The 21,710-nt window shown below is 35.9% G+C and overlaps 1 protein-coding gene across 11 annotated transcripts in view; it reads right to left on the reverse strand.

Moving 5' to 3' along the window:
* LOC124368806 (nuclear factor 1 X-type-like) overlaps window positions 1–21,710 on the reverse strand; it is a 551,559-nt gene that overhangs the window by 144,070 nt on the left and 385,779 nt on the right. The window lies entirely within an intron of this gene.

Raw genomic sequence — 21,710 nt, forward strand, 5'->3', positions numbered from 1 at the left:
ACTATAAACACAACTCAATGGGCTTTCAGTACTTTAACTTCTTGTGAAGATTTGTTAAAGCGGTGACAGCGCTAAGTGTACGGAAGGTAATGTCTTTGTTTTAGTTTTCTTTTTGTAAATTGGACAAACATAATTTTTTGTGGGGAGAAAGATCTTTTCTTCTACACTAAATATAGATAGTGACTACGCTGGAGACTTGGAAGTAGGTAACCAAATGTCAAAACTTCCTAAATATTCTGCGGCAACTTTAAACACTATTCTTTTATTAAATATTGACATTGGTGAGAATAAAAAATGGGCAACATGCACAAATACTGGTGGAGATTAAAGGCCATTACTATAGTACTTTGCAGTTCTCCTGTTTAAAATTGAAAACTCGACAATGAGGTTTTGAATTTGGAGAGTTGAGATATACTAAAGGAAATTTATTCAAAAAGACCATCTTACAAACTACGTTATTTGTTAATATTCCAGCGACAGGTGCGCTGGATACTGAGGTCGCTTAGTATACCCGCCTGTACTGAACATTTGTGAAAGTAGCACGATACAAAGCGGTATTGCCAGTAGCCGAAGGACCGAGGTCTCACCAGTCCCGTATTAAAGTATCACAATCATTCCAAAATAAAAACATATCGGTGAGTGACCGTCTCCGGCAATGCATTAGCATGGGGAACGGACCGCATCAAGCGTCCGAGTGAAATAGACGGAGATTAGCATACTGGACCCGTCACTTTGTCATCCTAAAGCCGGCAATTTACGGTGTGCGGCTTGCACCGAGCGACGCGACAGCGCGGCAACTGCGGCAGCGGCCAACGCTCTGCGGCAAATTGTTCCGTCAAAACGGTCACGGATCAAACTGGGCCCGGAGACTCCCGTCTTTGGACTTTGGACTCGGTAATTTTCTTGACAACGGGAACCAGTTGAAAACACGAGTCTGTAGTTCCGCCTTGCAGACCTCGAACAGTGATACACGATCTGCTGTTATGTAAGCAGATACATCCATCAATGTATTGCACATATCCAGTCGTCAGATACCTAAATCATTGTGATATCAGAGTTTGTATAGTTGTAACGAGATAACGAGACTTAAAGCCACCATTTTAGCCAAGATCATCTCCATGGTTGATTCTGCTTTCTCCTTCAATTCCGGGTCTATAGCTACACGCTTACAAAAGCTACAAGACATCATCTATAAAAACTTATATGATTCGGTATTTTAACCTGTTCATATACTGATACTATCACATTTTCGGCCCCATCAAAATGTAGCGTGAATGGCAATTTCGTCGAGCGTGGTTGCTGCTGCTTGGATGGGTGACCGCTGGCGATCCTGTCCTTGCAAGCAGCCCGCCTGCCCGACCATTGGTGGTGGTTCGGAAGTCACCTTTAAGCCGTTGCTCCCCAGGTTAAGTGATAGAGAAGGTTTCTTAGCCCTAACTTCGCCTGGTAAAATAAGACATCTTTAATTTACTTTACAATTTCTCTCTTTCTTATGAACAACCACTTGATAGATTTCACGAAAAACTGGATTGTAAGGTTTTGCAAAGCAAAAGCAAATCCACTCTCAGCTGTCAAACAATCATTCGGAAAAGAGACATAATCAGCGCCCAACCTCATAGATGAGGCAAACATCAGTACTATTACTGAGGTCAAACCCCTCACGTGTGGTCAGGAAGTGGTTTAGTTCATCATTTGTTTTGTGTCATACGTAAACTTTATGTTTGGCTATATTGTGCTCAAATACATCTAAGAATTATACTTAATAATTCACTGTCTCAAAAATACATAAATCTGAAACAATAGTTCTTGATATTGTTGGAATGATTCAATTCTATGGTTGATGACTATAGCTTTATTTTAATCCTTACAAGATGGGGAGATTGGATGTTTGAGGAGGATCGTCTTACCTAACATCCATAGTAAAAAGCCTTGGCCTTAAAATTCTGAAACTCCATTTATAGGACGGAGATAGATGAGCAAACTGATGACATGCTGGTGTCGTTTAGAAGACGCATTCCCAACCGAATCTTACCCAATTTCATCTGTGTCGTATCGACCACACAACGTTCACAGTTGTGGAGTTAAACTTGATACTCCTTTACACTTAGACATAATTACCATTAGCACAAATTGTATTACCTCTAAACGAGCTTAAGCTTATTTAGTTTTGGAACATCTAACAGAATACCTCCTTTATTCTTAACGTTATATTTTCTCAGCATCACGGATGTACAAGCTTTTCTCGTGTAGCTACATGGTCCACGACCAACGAGACCGACTGTACACTGACCATCCCCACGTAAACAACGCAGCGGCAGCGGTGAGACGGTGAGCCATATTGTAACCGCATTGTGGGATGACAGGGAAGTGACGTGCCGGTGCGAGAGCTGGTACCGACCATATGGCTACAATTGTTGCCAATGTTGAGTCGCGAATTGACTCTCTGTCAGGTGCTAGTCTGACTCATTAGGTCTGCATCACCAATTTCGGTTAGGACCTTGGTTTTTTTGGCTTGATGAATTTGGTACCTCTTGGACCATAACTTAAGTTTCAATACACAGAAATTTAATTATTGTATACACATTACCCAATGTATCTTAATTTGTAGAAAAAAATAAAATACTGGTAAATGCTTTGCTTAACGAGAATAAGTAGTTTTTTTTATATGAGAACAAATTTATTCATGTTTAGCTGGGAAAATGATTTGTTGACAGTTGGCGTTATTGAACATATCTTGACACATTTGCGTATACGACAGATGTAGAGAGTTATAATATGCTTCAGTCTATTACACTATATGTATGACAGTTTATAGTATAGTTTCGTAGGTTGAAAGAAATATTGAGTATTGCGTAGCAACAAGGCTTAAAATGACCCGTAATGCATGCTAAAATCTAACTTACCAAAAAATAATTTTTCGTAGATCACAAGATAACTAACTAAGATTTGAAACATCAAAGTTAATGCAGATTTTAATACTAAGTATGGTGTAAGCTGAACACAATAATGAGTTTTCTTAGTGTGGTAATAAAGTAGTGGTAAAAGTAAAAGTGGTAAAAGGTGTTCTTAGATGGTAATATTGTAACTCAGTTGAACGAATAAGACAACTGGAAGAGTTAATCTGCGTAGTACTGCGAATACCACTCCTATTTCCTATTGTAATGAATTCTAATATCTTGTTTTGTAAAGCTATTTAAAATTAAACTTATTCCACAGATAAGCCTGACTGTTGACCTAATTCGTGCAGGGTCTACCCTGACTAGGTCTTTTGATATATGACTTCTACGTGGGCCATTCTCGGAACTCGCCATGATACAGCTTATCAACAGGAGTCAGAAGATTTTTAGAAATGCTGGATTGATAAACGCTATATGATCCACAGATTAGCAATTCATATTTTATTGTAGAAATTGATCAAGTCAAAATGGCTGTTGATTTTATGGTAATTACCTCTTGTGAATAAAGATTTAACTCATAGTCCAGGAGTCGTGAGCCAATTTCTGTTGTATAACCACACAACTGGTTTTTCTTGACATCTATGGTGTAATTTCCCCAAGGAAGAAATCGATCATCTATCACCCTAATTTTGGTGAAGGCGGAATCGATAGGCCTATTTATAAATAATTTTTCTGTTACATTATAATTTCCTAGATACACTTAAAACCGAAAGGTGGATAAACAGACAGCTAAACATGTAGAAACTCGTAAGTGGCGACTTTATGTCGTTTTTGACACTTTTCTGACGATAACATACCTATTATTTATGTGTTTTAAGAGTACCAAGCTAGGCAAAATCTAATCAGACGGAAAAAGCATCATTTTACATTTTTAATCCTTCCGATATCTCTCTATTTCGACCTCTTCCAAAGCTAGTGAAGTCGAAGAAGAAATCGTTCTTAAGGAAAAATGTTCTATCGAGATCAAGGAAGAACAGGTCGCGTGCTTGTCGTACGGAGATTGGCTTTTGGCTCCTAGACTATCAAGGTTTAGCTGTTCAAGAGTTTTATGTTCTATCTAGCAGATCTGGAACTGAAGTCTGCATATTTGAGAACCGTACTGAAGAATCAAAAACCGGGTCGACGAGGCAAGACGAGCGGAGAGGCCGCTGCCGCCGCGCCTAAACCGCAGTGGGCTTCGGCCTACAGAACTCGCCAACCCGGTTTTGATTTTACAATACAGTCCGTTGTACATCACTCTGGCACGCGGATACGGAGGTTTTACTCGAGCTTGCAAAATGCGAGATATTAACTGCAATAATAAATAATCTAACACAAATATACTGCTTATATTATAAAACAGTACTTTTACTTCATCTCGTTTCACTATACTAGTTTTATTATACTTTATTATTACTGGACGTTATGCGTTAATTATTCTTTTATCTTTCATCGCTGACTCAAAAATGATTAACACGATGAACAGAACAGCACTCGGCTAGTCCATTAAATTATTGGATAATAACTGTGTAGTTATAAAAAGTGTAGTTAAACTATAGCACAATAACTGTCTAGTTGTAACAAGTGTAGTTAAACTATGATATAATAACCGTCTAGCTATAACAATTGTAGTTAAATTATGACACAATAACTGTCTAGTTATAAAAAGTGTAGTTAAACTATAGCACAATAACTGTCTAGTTATAACAAGTGTAGTTAAACTAGATATAATAACCGTCTACCTATAACAATTGTAGTTAACTTATGATACAATAACTGTCTAGTTACAACAAGTGTAGTTAAACTATAGCACAATTGTCTAGTTATAACACATATAGATAGTCCACTTCTGCCTCTAATCTGAGCTCCGTTTTTAACATGGGGCTTAAGTTTAAATCTGCGTTATAAATAGAAAGTTGTTTCAAATCCAAAGTTTCACTTCAGAAGCTATTTAGTGCTTCAATACAAATTGATAAAAATACCATTGTGTATATTTCAATACATGTTAATATTAATGGTGTATTATTTATATTCAACATAGAAAATTGCATGGCAAAATCCATACTGAATTATGACTATAAGCAATTGTTATTAACAGTTAACCCGGTTTAAAAATTGAGCCATTAAGTGAAAAATTTATGGATATGAAACAAGTTCCTGTATATAACACAGTGTTAAACTTATATTAACTCAGTTACGCAGCCGCCACCCATATAGCGTGCCTCCATAACTGGTAAAGTAACAGTAAAGTAATTCTTCCATTGGTTGACAAATTTCCCACGAAAGTTGAGAAAAATACTGACTAACATTTTTGATTGCAGGTAAACATGAACAAAATCAGTGAGGGCTGAGTTAGTTACCAGGCGAAGTTAGGGCTAAGAAGCCCTCTCTAACACTTAACCTGGGGACCAACGGCTTAAAGGTGAGTTCCGAACCACCACCAACGGCCGGGCAGGCGGGCTGCTGGCAAGGACAGGATCGCTCATCTGTCACCGATCCAAGCAGCAGCCACAGTCGACGTTGCTTGATTGTGTTATCTCGCGATAACCGCTGTATCCGCTACACTGCGCCATTTTACCAGGTACATACGGTTATCAGCAGTGTGAATTTTTCTAAAATTCAGAAGGTCATTTGGCACTTTATTGAAATAAAAAAAATCAATCTGAGTGACAATTTTACAATATAAATGTTAAAAATGGAACCGTGGGGAATGCTTGAAAAATAATCAAAAAATTAACAAAACTCGCATAGATTCTGTCCCATAATAGGTTCCAAGTTATTGCCATAAATTATGGGACTTCTGGGCAATCCGAACTAGACCGAAGCTTATTTATGACATCTGTATAATCACAAGTATGTTATATAACCTAGTTTTTGCACGCATATTTTAAAGCGGGCGACATAAACATGACGCATGGCACAACAAAAATGCCGGCCGTATAGCACAATGGTGGGATAAAATTAATTTTTTATTGACAAGCCACAGACTTGGCACGTTCTTAACCAGATCAATATTAGTTAACATCAACTATTAGCATAGCGCCTGGCTCGCGATATTTATCCATGGGTTATTTAATGGACATGCAAGTGAACCACTCTCGTATGGTCTACACTGTTCTAACGCTCGTTCGTCATACGTCCATGTAAGCATTATTACAACTTAGTTAGTATGCTAAACTACTCACTTGTCTCGGTTCAGTGTTATACAACGCGATGTGGACAAGTCGATAGTTGCTGTCGATAGTTCGTTTACTGCTTTGAATAAAACAAGTTGCTGGATTGCTGATTATCTGTTGAAATTATGACATTTGTAGTTCAATAAAAAAAATCGTAATAAAATTCCCCATTTGGAACTCGGGAAACCCTAGAATGCAGTACAATAAAGGAAAATTAATTCGCTAAAACAGATACATGATTTGAATAAGAATCAATTAATACTGAAAATTAACCAGCTTTATAACTTTACAATTCTGAGATTGTTACTTTTTTTGCTCTAAATTCTGAGAAATAAAAAAATGAACTTAGGCGCTTAAAATGAAACGTGGTGCAATCGATTGTGCGTTGAAAAATATTGTTTTATGTCAAATTCCAAACTTTGGTTGGGGTTATTAAAAATGTTTTAGTCATAGCCATTTAGGTAATGTTCCTAAAAAAAGAAAAGTATTAAAAACATTTTTATCACTCCACGTGAATTACAAGTATTAAAGTATTAAATTTACGAAATGCATAATCAGGCTTAGATAAATCAGTTGAAGATAAATATGTGAAATTTTTACCTTATGTAACTGTGTTACAGCTTGCGTGTTTTCACTTATGGGTTAAGGAAACTTTATATACATGTTTTAAATCAAATATAATTTAACAGACCAACATTGTTAAAAAATGTTTTCTGGACGGAACTAAATTAAAAAAAAAGAAAATGTGTCATTCCCTGAACTAATGTATATGCTGTAAAAATTTAAATCTTCAGCCATTTTTATTTTGCCCTGATTAGAAAATGTTTAAATTATCTACTTGAAATGTTTGTAATTTCACGTGGAGTGACCATTTCTTTTACTTTTACTGTATTCGGTGAAGGTATCTTAAACAACTATGGATGTAACATAACCCAAAATCGATTCCACCACCTTAACTAACCCTTTGATTGATATCTCAACGAACACATGACTGAACGAAAACACTTGGGGAAAATGATTTATCCATAGCGTGAACTAGTCAAAAAATTCAAAATTCTATTATTTTCTATCATAGATTTTCCAATAAGTTTTTATCAAGCGCTTTATAGACTATGTATGAAATTACATTATTTCTAACTTTACTAAGACGATGTTTTACGACAATTATGTAGTTTGTCTCTGATTATATATTTTTCACTCGATCCAGAGAAAATTGCAAATCCACGCACATATAAGATATGTTGAAGTAAAATTTACATTCCACCTACATAACCTTCTTTATTATTTAAGATATTTGTAGCCGTTTCGTTGCAAGTTTATTCTGAGGTATAATACATTATAATTATAACGTTACGTCACGGGTAAATATGTGAAGGGAGAGTGTACTGATATATTTAGAGTGAGAAAATCAAGTGGTAACTAATTTTTGTAGTAATGAATAAACAAAAAACGCATAAGAGTGGTTATTTTTGGACGATGCAATTAAAACGCGCCCCTTCAAGGTTTAAAAATGTAGGTTACAAAATAAACAATACCATTTTATACGCAGGGTTCGTTGTAAGTGGACTCATAACGTGTATAATTACAGGGTATCCCGTAAGTCTTTAGACAAAGGTGTATCACACTATTGCTCAGGTCAAGAAAAACACATCTTAGGTCTCCGGTGCTTAGTTTCCCATCTGCCTGTCTCCTCCATTAATGTCTTTATTTATTTATATAAAGCAAAAGTTACTTAGCAAAATATCTTAATGTACTTCATCGCTTTAAATAAAAGAACTCGGATCTGAGCACAATAGTTGTAAGATATTCTGTAGCCGCCATTTGTTAAATTTTTATTATGTTGGTTAATCGCTGAGAACCTCAATGTGGGCCGTGTCTTATTTGTAACAGTAAGTCTGCTCTATATCAGTTATTTATTATTTTATTTAAATAATTTTTCGTGTCATTATATTTGTGATAAAATTTTCTAAACAAGCATTATTTCCAAGAATTACTTGAGTAAAATTCTGGTTTTTAAGATATTCGAAGTTAAAAAGTTTTAATGGCCACCAATTTGAAAATATTAAAGATACTATCATAATATTTTTTGCAGTAGCTGGATTTTTTATCATAAACATTTGACAAACATTTTATAGAATTTAATTTATTGGTTTTTAAGATATTAATATTTTTTTAATAAAAAACTTATACGGACAGAAAGATGGAAAATTAAGCACAGGAGTACTATGTTAACATGGTGAGATGCGTTTGTCTTACTCAGCGATAATGTGATATACATTTGTCCAGAGAGTTACGGGACACTATAATTTGTCACAGGTAGAGGTTTTGCAAACATGTACTAACTAGCTTATCCATATATATATATATATATATATATATATATATATATATATATATATATATATATATATATATATCCCTTTAAAACTATTATTTTAGGACACTTAGCTCGTAACAAACCGCTCTCGCCCGTTTTTGATCATATTTTTATCGAATTACTATGGCACGAAATGGCTAATTTTACACAATAAGTAAAAATCATACCATAGAGTCTACTTTTAAGAATCGTCAAACCTCAATTGATTTATATGGGTTTTCACCAAACAAAACTCAAAATCACACTTTTAAGTTGTTTTAAGTTAGTTACCAATAGAGTTGCAGTAAGTTAAACGTTTTGAGATTCCCCTTTTAGTTATTTCGCAATCTAAGTAAATGTCCAAAATGGGTACTAAAGCAGAATCTATCCGTTAGAACTCAAAGTTGATGTATCAAATACATAAAGGGAAAGTGTAAAAACATTTCAGGACTGTGAGTTTTAATCAAACATAACTCATAATCAGATTTTAAACTTAAGTTAGTTAAACATTTTTGCAGTTAGTTAAACATTTTGGGATTCCCCTTTTACTCATTTCACAATCTGACAAAAAATTTCCAAAATGGTTTTTAAGCAGAATCTATCAGTTAGACCTTAAAGTTGTTTGTATCAAATGCATTAAAAGAGAGTGTAAAACCATTTCATTATTCTGTACAAAAGCACTGCAAACCGGGTGTATGTTAAATATAATTTATGCTTAATAACTCTAACGATGATCCTAATTAAGTTCCCTTTTGCCATACAACAATGATCATACACACATATCATACGAGTACATACTTAATTTATATAGCCCGCGACATCCATGTTGCTTCCATTTTGATGTCAAAACAGAATACTCATAATATAAACAAACCCCTAAATGTTTTATGTTTAGGATGCATTTGGAATCGGATGTCACATATTACTGCCCTTTCATAAAACATTAAATAATTTCCATCCGAAATATTGTACTATTTTGATCGAGGGAAGAAAAGTTGATTATTAAAATATAAGCTTGTAATTTAGAACCGTTTCAGACACCTTTTTTCTAAGTACTGAATTACATCTAAAGTTTGAATCATTCTAAATTACGCCAACTAGTACATATTCTCATATAAAACGTACCCGAAGATTTTGTTTATTTTTATAGCCACTAAAATGAAGTTATAGGATAGGTAACTATTTCTAAAAAGATAGTTGTTTGACTAAATACTGTTGTATCAACTTTGGTAGTGTCAAATCATCAGATTCAACCGAGTCTTACTGAGGAGAATCAAAATAAATAGTTGATTAATTGGCATGATATAATTACTTGAGCAAGTAACATGCAATATTTTATAGTACGAGTCTGGAAGTGAATCAGTCTGATGCTACAGGAAATATGTCGAAGGTACATCGAGCTAATCCTGTAGCGTGCGCTTTCTTTAATTTTCAAATAATAATAATAATAAACTGTTTTACACATTTAAATTTGGCTAATTTTTTAACGTCTTGCTGTAATATCATATTTTAAAATACTAACAATATTACCGGACCATTTTTCTTCAAAAGCAATTTAGTCTTTTACGCGTTACAAAGATTATTTAATCGTGCAAGTACATCAGTTAGATATGTAATTAGGAAGCTTTCACAACTGTACTCTTTACAATAAAAAAATTGATTTGACGCTATCAAACACCATTGTTGAATCCAATCATTCTAGAAAAGAGTTTAGACTCAAGGACAGGGAGGTAGTCAACAATTAAGACATTGATTTGACGCTATCAAAAACCATTGATGAATCCAATGACTCTAGAAAAGAGTTTGGACACGAGGACAGGGAGGCAGTCAACAATTAAAAAACATTGATTTGACGCTATCAAACACCATTGTTGAATCCAATGACTCTAGAAAAGAGTTTGGACACGAGGACAGGGAGGCAGTCAACAATGAAAACATTGATTTGACGCTATCAAAAACCATTGTTGAATCCAATGATTCTAGAAGAGGGTTTGGACACGAGGACAGGGAGGCAGTCAACAATTTTAAAAAATTGATTTGACGCTATCAAAAACCATTGATGAATCCAATTATTCTAGAAAAGAGTTTGGACACGAGGACAGGGAGGCAGTCAACAAATAAAAATTATTGATTGACGCCATAAAAAACCATTGTTGAATCCAATGATTCTAGAAAAGAGTTTGGACACGAGGACAGGGGGGCAGTCAACAATTAAAACATTGATTTGACGCTATCAAAAACCATTGTTGAATCCAATGATTCTAGAAGAGTTTTGACACGAGGACAGGGAGGCAGTCAACAATTTAAAAAAAATTGATTTGACGCTATCAAAAACCATTGTTGAATCCAATGATTCTAGAAGAGAGTTTGGACACGAGAACAGGGAGGCAGTCAACAAATTAAAACATTGATTTGACGCTATCAAAAACCATTGTTGAATCCAATGATTCTAGAAGAGAGTTTAGACACGAGGACAGAGAGGCAGTCAGTCAATGGAGAGTGTGATTGTGGAGCTGCTGCCGCTGCCGCTGCCACCCGAGTAGCCAGAACACAATGGGGCTGTTAGTATGCGTATCTCGGCTTCTCAACAAATTGTTACACGTATTTGTCATGTCTCTCGCATTTCCCAGATTCCTATCACCTGCTCCATTGATTTACGTTACGTCGCCTCTAATTGTCCCCTCCACCCCGATCGTTCTCGGCACTGATCAATTCATCGGAGGGGCTCTGGAGAACGGTTTTTACGTTACTTTAGTAATCAGTACTTCAACAATTACTGATCTGTGAACTTAGCGAAATATCAGTTGCTTTCCAGCCTACGATACATACGTCTGGAATTATTGTGTTTTAAAGTAACCATTCTTTAATACCCGTATTGATAGTATATCTAAGACTCAATATTTTGAAATGACTTGCCTATTGGAAAAACACTGATGACAATCTGAATTAAAATTGCATTACAATATCATAATAAACAATTACAATTACATATAAGCCAATAGATAAAATGCCCTGTTGAAAAAATCATAACTAAAAAAACTATTCACACAATTTAATTATGAATTTCATTTGGAAAAATACCGTGAATTTAGGTAATAAGATACAATAAATTAGAAATATTTCTGTGGATAAAACCTGTATCATAAAAAAATTGGTCTTTAAATAAAATAAGATTACTTCAGTTATTTTTCAACATGCAAAAGAAACATTGTTTTCATCTGTTTATATTTCCTCCTAGTTGTCAACTCGAAGATTTAATTTAACCCGTTGCAGTCCAAATGTGAGAAATGCTTTAGTGGTATTTTTTGGTTTCAATAATATTTGACATAAACTATTATTCATGAGGGGTTTAATAATTGTAGCAATTTGTTTTAATAATAAGTTTAAACACAATTATGTCACATTTAAACATTTCATTAGGAGCAATCTTTATATAAACCAATTGATTCTATTCGTGAAGATGCGTGATTTACATGTACATCAAAGTTTTCACGAAACATGTATGCTATTTGTATCATAGTACCACAATAGATAACGTAATTAATGCACACTAAAAGCAGCAAATGAAGCACCAAACACCACGGCTGTATTATTGTCCTACATTTAAAGGCAGTTGCGTCGTGCAAAGAAGCTTTATTAGTTAAAGAAAATGGGACCGATTTCCCCCGGTTCTAATTAATGGGTATGGAGCTAATCTTGTTTACGAAGTAGAAGTTTTTATTGGTCCATGCATAAACAGATACAACTTAATACATTTCAAGGTGATGTATGCAAATTAAGCCTCGGGTAAGGAAATGTTTCAACTCGGTATATTTATTTTACGGACGTTGCAGTGTTCCGAAAACAGGTTTCAGTTAGCTGTAAGAGAGTTAGGTGTGTCCCACTTTGAGGACAGGATGCGCGTGATAGACGCGTAGAATAAACAATAAGGACCAGGACCAGAGACTAAACCACTCTGCTGCCACGTCCTTTCGTGGCCGTACAGCACCTGGAACCTAGGTCCACTGACTGTAGAGGAAGCTCTCAAACATAACTTAAAACATAGCCAATTTAAGTACAGTATGCAAGTTGTACAAAAACACATTTAAGGGGTTATATCATTTACGTCCATGATCCCAAGAAGGGACAACTTAAGTACTGTTCCTAAATTGGCTATGTTTTAAGATATTATGTTTAAGAGCTTCCTCTACAGTCGGTGGACCTAGGGTCCAGGTGCTGTACGGCCACGAAAGGACGTGGCAGCAGAGTGGTTTAGTGGGTAAGAATCCCACATAACTGGGTCGCCAGTACCTTTTGCAGGTTCCCTCTGCTTAACAAAAAACAAAACAAAAAAAAAAAAAAAAAAAACAAACAAACAAAAATTAAAAAAAGACCTGAGGCGAGCAGAGGACCGTAGCGACTGTTACGCTAACAACAGCCGCCGGCCGCGCGGGCAGCGCGGCTGTGTTTGGGCTAAAACATTTCCGTAGCTTAACGTTGACAAACGTAAAAACGTAATCGCTAAATGTCGATTACACGACGGACGGTATATTTTATTTTTGACACTAAACGCTATTTTACCTCTCCAATAATACAAAACTACACAATACGATACAACGATACACTATATGATAAAACAACAATGATAAGTGCGATAGAATATATTACACTCATAAATAAAGACAGTTGAAGGGCTGAGTAAATCCGAAATTCCCCGCAGTTCAGGTTGGCTGACACGTTACAAATGGTCAAAACCGCGGAATGCAGCAACCGCCGGACAATAAATGAGTCAGCGTGAGTCACCCGCGGTTATAACTGCAAACCGCCTGGCTTTCTCCCCGTTACACGCAAGAAAACATTTTTCACGGTGTACTAAAGCTGACAACTTATCTATGCGGAGAGGTAAAAAGTGAAAAAAGTACTCCTCATTAGACCTCGTGTCGTTCTTACACAACGAACGGAATAAGATATTGGCAGGTATTGAGAGCAAGCTCTCGGTGTCCAAATAAGGAAACTGTCTGATCCCCGCGCACACAGACACACGCACATACACGCTCGCTCAGCCGACACAGTCTGACGTTCGCAGGCTCATTTTACTGCAAATAGGCCTGCAACTGGGGCAATTCGCCCGGAATAGTTATCTCTAGTTGAATACATAACCTTACGCGAATACATTATAATCGGTCTGTGCCAGTGGCCAAAGTCTAGGAAGTGCTGAGCCTTAATTCAATGCCCATACGACAGTCTACGAGAAATAGATCAAATCAAACCTTTTTATTGCAGCGTCAATATTTACATTGTATGCAAACGTCATTGGTTTTTTTAAATTTCTGAAATTCATACAACAGTACACACTCAAATATACAATTTTACAATTACGCCTCTTTCATTCATCTCCAATGCAACCCACTTAGTATAACAGAGACAGTCTTATTGGGCGGTCTCCCAGTCGAATGCCAAACACTCACCTGCATTATAGAATGCTTGTGACACCAAGAAGCGTTCAAGGCGAGTCTTTAACACCTTAGGCGTAGGGACATCTTTAATTGAATTGGGCAGTCTGTTGAGGAAATGAACACCCAACTGCGGGGATAGGCGTTCATAAACCACCGTTCTGTGTCTCCTAGTTCGATAGTTAGCCCTCCCACGTGTCTCATACATGTGTATTTCTCGGTCTCTGGTTAAGACACATTTAAGCATGCAAAACATAGTTTTTTGCCAAAATGTAGAGGCACGGCAGAGTCAAAAACTGCAATTTCTTGAAAGCTTCCCTGCACGACTCTAAATTTGATTTTCGCGATTGATGATAAAGAACAAAACGTTATTTAACCAATTTTTAAACAACAGTAATGAAATAGAATATATCAAAAAGTGGTTCAGTTCGTTCTACTCATATAGGAGTAACGCGTTCACCGTAGAGTAAGTTACTAATCAAGCGAAGTATCACTATACGGGTTTAGGACCATTAGAACAAAACGGTTCCTGTTCTAATGTTCCAAATTTTACGTTAACGCCTTTTGTGTAGTGGGATGATTTCCCGTAGAAAGCAATCGAAAGCCGAATTAAGAGCGGTGCGCTGATTGTCAGCAGTCGGAAGAGGGGTGGTGCGGTGTGTGATGAGGGGGGGAGGGGGAGTCAAGAGGGCTTGATTGAAACTGTCACCAGGTCAGATTTGTGGACTTTGTTCCCTCCTGATACCCGAGACACCAAACAGTGACACCAAGACCCCATCACCGTAAATAATTACCTTCACAGCGCATCACTACCGCTACCTCTACCGTTACCACTGACTCGTACTTCGCCGCCTAGCCTGGTGTGGTGTGGTGCGGGCTATCATGATGTTCCCTCCTGATACCCGAGACACCAAACAGTGACACCAAGACCCCATCACCGTAAATAATTACCTTCACAGCGCATCACTACCGCTACCTCTACCGTTACCACTGACTCGTACTTCGCCGCCTAGCCTGGTGTGGTGTGGTGTGGTGCGGGCTATCATGATGTTCCCTCCTGATACCCGAGACACCAAACAGTGACACCAAGACCCCATCACCGTAAATAATTACCTTCACAGCGCATCACTACCGCTACCTCTACCGTTACCACTGACTCGTACTTCGCCGCCTAGCCTGGTGTGGTGTGGTGTGGTGCGGGCTATCATGATGTTCCCTCCTGATACCCGAGACACCAAACAGTGACACCAAGACCCCATCACCGTAAATAATTACCTTCACAGCGCATCACTACCGCTACCTCTACCGTTACCACTGACTCGTACTTCGCCACCTAGCCTGGTGTGGTGTGGTGTGGTGCGGGCTATCATGATGTTCCCTCCTGATACCCGAGACACCAAACAGTGACACCAAGACCCCATCACCGTAAATAATTACCTTCACAGCGCATCACTACCGCTACCTCTACCGTTACCACTGACTCGTACTTCGCCGCCTAGCCTGGTGTGGTGTGGTGCGGCCTATCATGATGGCAGTTCATTTTAAGTTGTTATTTAATAGGATTTCTATATTTGTACTGTAGAGTATTTTCTCATCCAAATATAGAGTCAATTTATGTTTACGTTTTGTTTCAGTCCAAAGAATTAGGGGCAATACCTTTTGCTCACTTAATTCCGTAGACCTCATAAGAAAAAAAAACCTGAAAATTATCGCTAAATCCATTCAAATTTTTGTTTATTGTCTCTATACGACCAAAACTGGTACATTTACAATCTAATGTTCAATTGTTCAAATTCATCATACATAATGATGATGAATACATACACAAATGAATCGTCTAGAAGTTTTGAGACATTAGGAGAGGACTAGACTTACTAAAGGAGCCTCAAAATCCAGATATTTTACACCTTAATACAGTGCTAGCTTTTCTTATCAGTATCATACCAAACAGGTTGGGAGTGTAAACCTATCGTATGGCAGATTAGTTTGTTAAGCCCTATTTTGGAGTAAATGACCGTGTAATAATATGTAATTGCATCGAAACATTTATTTTAATGCTTTGTATTTTTTCGATAACGATTTTACTAAGATTAAATTGAAAATAACTTTTGCGCCGTGACCGTGTTTATTAATTTGTGACTCAGCGTTTTAAATTAGCCATAATGTTTATGAAGTGTTTTACTTTTGAACCACAGAGTTTTTTTCAGAAAAGATGTATTCATCAATGGTATTGCTAAAGATTGTACCTATAAAATATTCGGATTCATATTATGATAATGTCATTAGTGTAGGTTTATGGATATAATGATTCAACAGAAAACAATTTATTGTTTTTGTTGCAAGGATCAAGTATGCGCATGATTGTGCGCATGTGTGTGCTTATACACTCCTGAATGTATTAATAGTATAACTGTAATTTCCACAGCCATACGGCACGGTCAGTAGAGCAGTTCCTATAAGTAATAATCTAACAGCTGGACTCAACCGTTTCATCCAAGCTTGATTAAAAGGTATATCTCTGCCTCGTTTCTAGACAAAGTGGTAATTCCTAGTATGAGATTTGTTTCCACTAATGTTTATTTTTGTGGGATAAACCATTATTTGATAAGTACAGCCTCCTCCCCTTATTCTGTTTGATTTAGTTATTCGCACAGGCCAGTGGCCTAAAATGATGACTAGGATCAAAAAACGATATCGGCCACTCCATAAAAATAATAGCAATAAAATTCATATAAATAAAATATATATGAACTGATGGACTAATGTATAATGCTTATTAAATTGGTCTTCTTTTCAATATTTTAACAAAGAGCAAACATTTATAGCAGTATAAAATATTTATAAAATTACGTTATTATAAGAGCTCAATACTATTTTTTTAATTTCACTTTTTATATTTTTGTATATCATATTATTTCTCATATTACGGGATGAATGACTTCACTATTAAGATAAATAACGTTTGAAAGTAAATTAGTAATGTCTACAGGAAGCAGCTGTGAACAGTTGAAAACTGATTATATGTGTATTTATGAAATTAAACCGATAAATTCTTTGCTGATTTTTTCAAACTTTAATATAAAACATCTTAATAAATGTTAAATATGATGTACTGATAGATGATACCGCGATATCCATAATAAAATTACCAAAAAGTGAAGAATTGAATAAGAAAATATATTAATACGTATAAAGTTTTTTTATGTACCTTATTTTAGAATACTTGTTCAAATACGAATATTAATAAATTGTAAACACTAACATTATCGTAGTTACACTCATTTGCATTTCATATGAGGATCTATTTCAAGAAGTTTGCTCTCCTCCTAAAAGCAACGGAAACTATAACCGTGCATTTACCAGTCATATAACCGAGAGTCGCGATATGCGAACCATACATCACGTTCAAGGCAGGTCGTAACACTAATAGCATCTACAATAGCGTCGAGAATAGCACTGGGAATAGGAAATCACGGGTCAGTAAGTACCACAACCTGGAAACAATAGGGCAAGCGTCATTGACATGGATTAACTTAAGATGTTTTCCAGAGTACTTGGCACTCTTAAACCACCCAGGTCTAGTATATGCTTTCTCTTCTTCGGTCAAACAGAATAATCTAAAGCCCTCTCTGTGCACAGGAGGTGTTCTAAAGACGGCGTCGGAGAATATTTATTAATGTTAAATTAACAGCTCATAACTTCACTGTTAAATTAAGGTAACTTCACTGAATGCAGAAAAATTGGAGAATTGTTTTTGATCACTCCAATCACAGGTACTTAAAGTTTGAAATTTAAGCATTTTGTAACGGCTGAAGATAAAAACGTGAAACATTTACAGCTTTTACATGAGGAACGAGCTTCGGGGTGATGTGTTTCTTCATTAATAAAAATTTTTATTTCGTTAAATATTGAAACACACGTAAGTTAAAAAGAAGTAATTTAATTAAAAATATATAATTTACTGTAGTCATAAATCAAATTAGATTTTTATCGCCGGAACTTTATTCAACGCATGGCAAAAGTCAAATATTTACTTTTTTCTTGCTAAAATGTTTGTCATACACACCACAAGAAATCTCATTCAAACATACAATTTTTAAACTTACATTCATACATTTATTCATCAATTACGTCGACGGATTCAGTCAGTCTTTTTAATTGGTGGTCTCCCAAGCATATGCAAAAAATTCGTCAACATTATAAAATGTTTGTGACACTAAAAAGCGTTTCAAGCCAGTTTTTAACAAATTGAGCGTTGGAGAATTTTTTTATTGAATTTGATAATTTATTGACGAAATGAATACCTACCTGCGAAGGAAAGCGTTCATAAACCACAGTTTTGTGTCTGAATTAAAACATAGCCATGAAGCTGTATAACTGATGTACAAACCATAACAATGTTAAATATTTATCTTTTGCCCTTTATAATTGACCTAGATTACAAAATCGTCTACATTTTCTACCTTAAATACCTGGAATTTCAATAAAAGGGGCAACAAATTCAGCTTTTTTGTGTTAAGGGAAGTTATTTGTAATAGCTGTGAATTTTACATTAAGAAATAATTTCTAATCCCAAAATCAATTGCACCACAGTAACGATTAAGCTGGCACTCAATTGAACTTCAGCCACACGTAGGTGATAGCCACAGTCCATATAAGATGTTGTTTGGCTATTTTTGATAAGGCAATAGCATGCCGGACATTTTCTATAGTTATTTATGTTTTATATTTCTTAAATTAAAAGAAATGTGATACTATGTTTCAAGAATTAGGATCATTACGTTCTTCCCTACGGCATAATTTTTTTACACCTGAATAAGGGGGTGGATCCCTATCCTCGAAACGCTATGTTCTTTTTGTTAGTGTCTGAAATACTGTTAAAACTTCAAATTTGGATGATAAAAAATGTAAAACAAATCAAGGTTACTTTTATCATTAATTTCAAAATAGACGAAAACACATCTCGTCGACTGACTGTCAAGGATGGTGGGAGTTTACAATACAAAATGTGTATATGAAGATTGATTTATAGAGCTGAATTTGGTTAGTAGTGCCTGAACAATTATACTATAACGGAGTTCCGTATAGGATGTTTAAAATTTTTATAGGAGGAGTGGTATACATTAGCAATTTAACGATAACTCAACAGCAATTAGGTGCTAACTCTATCACAGTCTGAACCATTGTTTATGTGAGTCTTTATGACAAGTTTATGCATTTGAAAGGTGCACCTGATTCATCGGCCGACCTCATGGATAAGTTTCTACACTTCCTGGCGACACCGCCCTAAAATAGTCCTCTAACTTTATAGTTCTACAACACTAAATCACTCAGGCGTTATAACGCGTTATTCCATTTCGCGTCACAGGCAAGAGGCACGAAGCTGTCGAGCTGTCGCAGTTTGATGTATGTCGGTAATAAACTTCCGCTAAATTGCAATCCGTCAACCTTCAGCTGAGGTTTATTACGGAATCGCTGTCACAACAGCCTCATGCACATCGAAAGTGGCAACACTTCGTGAGGGAGTGCCGCACTTTCACCGACAGCGTGGGCATTTCACTCCGTACAGGTAACATAATCACAAATTGTATTTTTATAAATAACGTGAACTTTGGTTTACACCTACAATAAGCACTGCACAGAATCCGGTTTCCATCGACTCGTTCCAGGCGAAGCGAGCAGAAGAATCATCGAAAAAGGGTTAACACCTTTCCTTTCCCGACCTCTTTCAAACGTATTGACGCTTTTTACTCTTTGATGTCAATGTTGTTAAAAACTAAGTGCGACAACAAAGTGTAGAAAATAACTGAGCTTATCAGGAGTCGTGAGTGGGTTAGCTGAATGAAATGAGTCATTGAGTAAAGTGGACAGGTTGTTGTTTGGTGAGAGGGGGGAGGGGGGTGATCGGAGGGTGTTCTGCCACTGAGACTCCCGCCTGGCCTATTGTGGTATGATGGAATTTAGATGAGCACAGGCAGGGTGGGCCTCGCGTGGTATTTCAATGAACTTTGACTGACCTTCTGTACCACAGCGAGGTAGCGGTAGCCTGTGCTGTGTGTGTCTGGCAATATCTGGCATTTCCTGAGCAAACTACATTTCCCCAAAGCGCTGTAGGCATCGAGGGAGTGTAAGGCAAGACATTATACTTTTGGGAAATTGCTGTAATCAAGAATAAATTCGTAATGGATTTCTTGCATTTGATTTTAGTTCGCTATGCCAGTGCTTTCAAAGACACATCAAATAATGTCTTAAGAGGAATTAGGTAAATGATTCGCTAAGATATCTCACGATATTTTAATCTAGAACAGAATAATTTAATTAAGGTGGTGAGATTGGTTGAAATACATGTTTTCAATTTTAAAGTCACAACCCCTTTAAAGATAGCTTCCATGACGATAAAAAAGTACAAAGTTTTGATTATTCCACGAGGAATTTGTCCAATTTCGTAGACACGCCTAAATAAAAATGGCTAAAGTTAAAAGTGTGAATTTTGAATAAATATAAATAAATATACTAGTTATAGCTTCTAGAAGTGGCGATATTACTATTTATTAATGGCTTAAGGAAATACATTTTTTTAATCGAAATGTTACAAAACACTCCAAGAAGTTACAAAATATTTAACTAATTAATAACCATTATAAAACACACACACACAATAAAAGAAAGTAACTGCATTATTCGGTGAAAAAACTAAAATATGGAACTAACTAAGTATAGATTTTAATCTTTCATAATCTAAGATAATCAAGACAGCGATCGATATCTATTGATGATGTAATTTGGAATTGTAAGTTTCGTGTATTACACAGCTTGCTCATTTTAAAACACTTACTCGAAATTTAGCTAATAATCTGAAACTACTTATAGATAAATTTTAATCATTTCCAAGATCTTAAACATCCAAGAAATAGATTTTTATTACAAGCCATATGTGCGGCAAAATCATGATAGTTATAATGGTTTAAATTATATCAACCATAAAATAAATTATACTAAAACACCAAAATAGTACCATGAAAAACGTTTGAATGTTTAGTTGAGTTCCAGTTCACCTTTCTCTTAGTGCAGCGTCTGAAATATGACGCTATTGCAGACTTGACTTCTGGAAGTTATGTTCGTCTGTAGAGGTCCAAAAAATTTCGGCAACGAAGAAGCTCTTTACGTCATTTTTACATCAGAGACGCTGCACTAAAAGGAAGGTGAACTGGAGTTAAATTCAAAATTCACATTGAATCAACCTTTCCCAGCATATCTACATTATGTGTAGAAAAAAACTTATTTGGAATTTTATGCAATAGTTTCGAATCTCAATTCAACTTCTTGGTCAAATCTAAGCACAACAATCTTTTGTAGTAATGTACAAGGAATAGGAGAAGTCTGTGAAAGCTATACTCACTTATTTTATTACTAGAATCAAGTCCAGTGCTTCGGGAATAAGTTATATTGCTATTTTAAGTTGTTTTCTCTCTTACTTCTTTAAATTTTGTGAGAGTAGGAAAGAACGAAAAAATGGTAAAAGGACATGCCCAACACGAATAAAGGAAATCATACCAAATATGTGGGTTCAATTTTATTTAATTAATGGAAAGATTTCTGCACACACTATAAATGTGTTCGGGAGCGCTAAAATTGTGACAACAAATTTGAAATGAAACAGTTCAAATCAATAATTATTCACCAAGATTGTATTATCACAAACTTAGTTTCTAATAAACGTCTTCGTCTCCACACCTTAATTCCGGAATCTTCTAAAAATCATGAGCATGGTTTAGTTTAGGAGACTCTGTTCGTAATAACGCTCACTAAT

The sequence above is a fragment of the Homalodisca vitripennis genome, chromosome X (genome assembly GCF_021130785.1).
Source record: "Homalodisca vitripennis isolate AUS2020 chromosome X, UT_GWSS_2.1, whole genome shotgun sequence".
NCBI lineage: Eukaryota > Metazoa > Arthropoda > Insecta > Hemiptera > Cicadellidae > Homalodisca > Homalodisca vitripennis.